We start from the raw sequence: 6,000 nt of genomic DNA, 5'->3' as shown, positions 1-6,000 counted from the left end.
TAAGTTTGTTTAAACATTAAAACTGTATATATTCTTTAATATCTGCCTTGCATTTATTTACGCCGATACAGCAGCCTTTATTTATTAAAACACAAATAGAATATCCGTATAAGAGAGAGACAGTAGGCCTCGGTTGAGCATTTGAAACCTCAAAGCCCACTCCCGAGTGACACACTTCCTCCAACATGGCCACACCTACTTAACAAAGTGACACCTCCTAAGAGAGTCACTGCCTATGAGCCTATGGGAACCTGTACTCACCCACAATAGCCTCATGGTAGCCAGGCCCACCTGCCCTTTTCCTCTATTACTCTCTGACTTCAGCATGAAGGCTCCCATAGCACCTCAGGAGTAGAATGTTTTTCTTTGCCCACGTTGCATTGAGAATTGTCCTTGGAACTCTAGGTAGGGAAGTGCAGCAGTGCCAGAAGGTCCCTAACTGACAGTTGTTCCCTTACCCCAAAGGAAAGGTTTTGGCTGATGGAAGTCAGGGCTAAGGGAAGGATGCGTCATTCATCCAGCTAAGGACAGGAATTGCATAGACAGGAAGAGCTTGTCCTGGGGCTGCTTAGAAGATGCCTTTCCAAAGAGATAGAAGGCTAAGAGTCAGCTATGTGTGCCCACTATGCCAGGGGGTGCCAATGCCTATGGCAACTTCATAAATAAGTCTTTTATTCTGCCTTCTGCTGCTCTCTGTGCTAGACTGCCAAGATCCATAATCACCAAATAGTAACTGGGGGAGGAGATGGAGGGAGACAGATGGAGAAATCTAGGCCTGTTTGCCCAGCGCAGGTATTTGCCTAGTACAGGCTTGTGGAAGGGCAGGCAAGGGTTAAGCAGGTGAGAGCCTGCAGTTTTGAGGGTGTGGTCACCTCATTGGGAAGTCCTCTTTAGTGTCTGGTCAGATCCTAGAGGCTTTTGATTATCTAAACATGATGGTGAGAGTTGTGCCATCTCAGCTCAGATTTTGTTCTGGAGTGGAAAAGAACAGACCAGATGAACACTTCGGATGGATCCTCTGCCCTCAAGCAAGCCTGATTTATTAAACCAGTAGGTTATAAGCATTTCTGTTATGAGAGCACACATATTAGCATTAAGTTTTTCAGGATTATTTTGTTCCTAAAAATCAGTTGGGAATCATGGAAGAAAGTGTAGAAAACGAGAAGACCAGAAAAGCATTAAAGAGGAGGAAACTGAGGCTGAGACAGTGGCGTCACGTGGCTTGTAAATACGGAATCTGGGACCTCTTCACTTGCCTCGCTCCTCTGACCGGCTGAATTGTGTCCTTAGGTGTTGTCATCATGCTAGCTGGTTCCTTTAAAACAACGCTTCTGTCACCATAACTGTGGTGACTCTTATGAAGCACAATCAGGAGAATTCCCCTATAGGCCCTGCAGCTGGTGAGTAGTTGAGTCAGGATCCTTACTCAGGGAGCCCAACTCTGGCAAAGACTCTTTTTTTATTTGTTTTGTTTTGTTTTATTGATTTTATTGAGCTCTACATTTTTCTCTGTTTCGCTCCCTGCCTCTCCCCTCCCCTTCAACCCTCTCCCAAGGTCCCCATGCTCCCAATTTACTCAGAAGATCTTGTCTTTTACTATTTCCCATGTAGAATAGATCCATGCATGTCTTTCTTGGGGTCCTCATTGTTGTCTAGTTTCTCCGGGATTGTCATTTGTAGGATGGTTTCCTTTGCTTTATGTTTAAAAACCACTTATGAGTGAGTACATGTGATGCTTGTCATTCTGGGTCTGGGTTACCTCATTCAATATGATGTTTTCGGGATCCATCCATTTGCCTGCAAATTTCAAGATAACATTATCTTTCTCTGCTGTGTAGTACTCCATTGTGTAAATGTACCACATTTTCTTTATCCACTCTTCGGTAGAGGAGCACTTAGGTTGTTTCCAGGTTCTGGCTATGATAAACAAAGTTGCTATGAACATAGTTGAGCACATGTCCTTACAGCACAATTGAGCGTCCTTTGGGTATACACCCAAAAGTGGTATTACTGAGTCTTGAGGAAGATTGTTTCCTAATTTTCTGAGAAATCACCACACTGACATCCAAAGGAGCTGTACCAGCTTGCACTCCCACTAGCAATGCAGAAGTGTTCCCTTTACCCCACAACCTCTCCAGCATAAGTTGTCATCAGTGTTTTTGATCTTGGCCATTCTTACAGGTATAAGATGAAATCTCAGAGTTGTTTTGATTTGCATTTCTCTGATGACTAAGGATGTTGAACATTTCCTTAAATGTCTTTCACCAATTTAGATTCCTCTGTTGAGAGTTCTCTGTTTAGGTCTCTACTCTGTTTTTTTTTTTGGGGGGGGGAGGGGTCTTTGTCCTTTCGATGACTAATTTCTTGAGTTCTTTGTACATTTTGGAGATCAGCCCTCTGTTTGATGTGAAAATATCATTAGAAGATATTTTCCCATTCTGTAGGCTGTTGTTTTGTCTTGTTGACCATGTCCTTTGCTTTACAGAAGCTTTTCAGTTTCAGGAGGTCCCATTTATTATTTGTTTCTCTCAGTGTCTGTGTTGTTGGGGTTATATTTAGGAAGTGGTCTCCTGTGCCAATGAGTTCAAGTGAACTTCCCACTTTCTCTTCTATGAGGTTCATTGTGGCTGGCTTTATGTCGAGTGAGGTCTTTGATCCATTTGGACTTGAGTTCTGTGCATGGTGATAGTGGAGCTACTTAGGGTATGCTCTCAAGCGGGGCATTAGGAGTCCAGGCTTGCCTTTCTTTCTCTATTTCCTTCCTGGTCACCATAAGGCCAACCATGGCATTTTGCCTCTCCAGAGGCCTAAAGTGAGTAAGCCAGGCAACCATGAACTGAAACCGTGAGCTAAATGAATCTTTCCTCCAGGTAAGGGGATCAGCTGGGGTATTTTGTTATAATGATGGAAAGCTGACACACACAGTCTCCCTCCATCTGAGCTCTAGGTGTCCTCTCTCATGCTTCTGGATAAACAAAAACCTATCTTCTACTCTGATGGATGAGATATGGCCCAGAGTTGACTTAGTGGACCATCTCGCTTAAGGAAGGTGCCAGCTGGGCAGATTATGCTGCATGAAGAGGAAGGAAAAAAATGTAAATTCAAAAAATAAAAAACCAAAACCAAAAGAATTCACTGAGCTGAACCTGGCAGGGGAGACCAAGGAGGGTCTTGATGACATGGTTGAATAAGGGCGGGGCACAAATAGTACGGACACCTGCAGGGAGAATCCGAAGTCCTGAGTGGATGTGCACTGTTTGACACAGCATGGTCACTTAAGGATCAAAGCCTCAGACCTATGGGAGTGACAAGTCTCCCCTCCCCACAGGGTGAGGCTCAGAGGGATGGTAAAGCCTTCCTTGGGTCTGGGTGCAAATGTTGATGGAGTGTCCAGAAAGTGTCCCCCATCATTTCCCCCCTCAGATGTTTATGACCTGGAGATTGTTCCCCTGCAGAGACTGACCCTTTTAAGATCAACCAAGCCTCTGTCCTTGGTCAGGTGTGTAATAACTCTCCCTACTTCAGTGGATGTAATAACTTCTCCTCCTTGTTCGGCCATATACAATACCCCTGCTTCCCCATTTAATTGTATGTAATAAGCCTGTTGAGCCTTCAGGGTGCTCTGGCTTCTCCATCCAATAGCCTAGACCACCCGATACCAGCTTTCTATGACCATGTGGTTGGCATGTTTGCCCTTTCTTCATCCCTCACCACTCTGGTTAAGTCAATCCCTGGTGACATGCAGACCACAGCGGAGACCAAAAAGAATTCTTTGAGGGCTACAATAGCCAAGAAAATTTTGAGAAAAGGACTCCCTCTCAACTCTATGGCTTTATTTTATAAACCATTGTGCTGTCTCTGTTCCCTGTCAGTTATATGGTGTCTCGAATGGTCCCTTTGAGTAGAGAAAGGGGGAGAGGGCAAAACATTGGGTTGGTGGGGTAGACAAGGAAGCTGAGATGGGTATAGCAGTGACAATGGGACCCAAGAGGACCCCAGGGGACATGAGCTACCTGGCTTTTCCAAGGGGGACTGACATATTGGAAGGAATGCTGGATTTACTGAACACATATATAGATGGCTGTTTAAATTGTCTGAGTCCTAGTACTTAAGGAGCAGCTGACTACAGCAACCCGAAGAACTTGTCTAGAGCAGATCTGCTCATTCCTCTGCTCTCTGGGTTTCCTTAGCTCTGGACCGTTCATTCCAGCTCCTTTCCCGCAGACCTCAGTCTGCCTTCATCTAGGCTTCCCCATTTAACACCAATTTGAACTCTTCCTTCGCTGGAACCTTGGCTTCAGTTCCTGTCTCCCATTCTGTCTCCCCTCACAGGTCCTGAGTTCAGAAATGGGCTGCAGGGTAAAACTTTTCCCTAGGTCAGTTTCCTACTCCACCCTCACTCCTCTTTCCCTTTACCCACGCCCAAGCTAGAAGAAGTGGGTATTCTTGTGCAGAGGTATGTAGTTGGGGACTGTGGACCCCCAGACCCTGAATTTTCTGTGACTCCCCTGCCTGCCAGGGTGGGCATCTTGTTTTCCTATGCTTGCAGCTACTCTGAGCAAACGACTTGTTTTGCAGCTGCTCTGAGCACGAGACCCTCAGGAGTTCCTGATGGCAGGGGAATGGTTTCTGGTGGTCTTGCAGCTGAGACTTAGGGCATGGCCATTAGTCAAGGAGACCCTCTATAAGCTGCCCTGGAACACAATAAAGGGGCATTCTTGGGACATTCTTGGCGTTACCCGTGTCTCTGTCTGTGTGTGTGTTTCAATCTCCAGCCCCTTGCCCGACACGTGAACCATACTGTAGCTCAGGGAGCATAGAGCAGGCCTTGAGCTATAGTCTGTGGCTCAGGGCCAAGTGCAGAAACCAAAGCAAGTGCCATAGCCAGTTCAAAGCAGACACAGGACGGTCAAGGCCAGCCTAATCCACAGAGCAAGCTCTAGACCAACCGTAGCTGCACAATGAGACAATGTCAACACACACACACACACACACACACACACACATCTGTATTAGGAAACATTTGATGGCTTATAGAATTATTAGGAAATGACAAATAATTACGAGGAAAGCTGAGTTTAATATTTATTAATTAACTGTTAATGCTATAATGCAACACAGGGATATTGGGCAGCAAGTAAACCTTGCATAATTATGAAGCTACTTGACAAATTTGCAAGTTCCTTCCACAGCTGCCATTTCTAAAAATACTTTATTATCACACCTTTAATCCCAGGAGGATTAAACTCAGGAGGCAGGGGCAGGTGGGTCTCTGTGAGGTCAAGGCCTGCCTGGCCTACATAGAAAGAATTTGTCTCAAACAACAGCAAAAAGATAGAATAAGGATTGGAGAGTTGGCTAAGAGTTGGTGAAGAGCATTATCTACATTTCCAAAGGACCTAGGTTTGATTCCCAGAAACCACATTGCTCACAACCATCTGTAATTCTATTCCCAGAGTATCCAATACCCCTTTCTGGATTATTTTATTTTGTAAAAAAAAGAAAATAAAGCTATCTTTTTTTTTCATTTCGCATACCAATACCAGTTCCGACTCCCACCCCTCCTCCCATTTCCCCCAAATTTCCCCCCAATCCCACCTCACATCCACTCCTCAGGGAGGTTAAGGCACAATGCTTTGAAGAAGGTCCAAGGTCCTCCCTATTATATCTAGGCTGTGCAAGGTATCCACCCAAAGAGAATAGGCTCCCAAAGACCAGTACAAGCAGTAGGGATAAATCCTGGTGCCACTGCCAGTGGCCCCACAGTCTGCCCCATCCATACAACTGCCACCCACATTCAGAGGGTCTATTTTGGTCCCATGCTGGTTTCTTCCCTGTCCAGCTGGAGTTGGTGAGCTCGGATAAACTGTTTCAGTGGGTGTCCCATCATGGTCTTGACCTCTTTGCTCATATTCTAACTCTTTTCACTCTTCAACTGGTCTTTGGGAGCTCAGCCCCTTTCTGGGCATGAACATGGTACATAGACACACAAGGAGGTAG

The sequence above is a fragment of the Microtus ochrogaster genome, linkage group LG1 (genome assembly GCF_000317375.1).
Source record: "Microtus ochrogaster isolate Prairie Vole_2 linkage group LG1, MicOch1.0, whole genome shotgun sequence".
Lineage (NCBI taxonomy): Eukaryota > Metazoa > Chordata > Mammalia > Rodentia > Cricetidae > Microtus > Microtus ochrogaster.
This window is presented reverse-complemented; position numbering follows the sequence as displayed.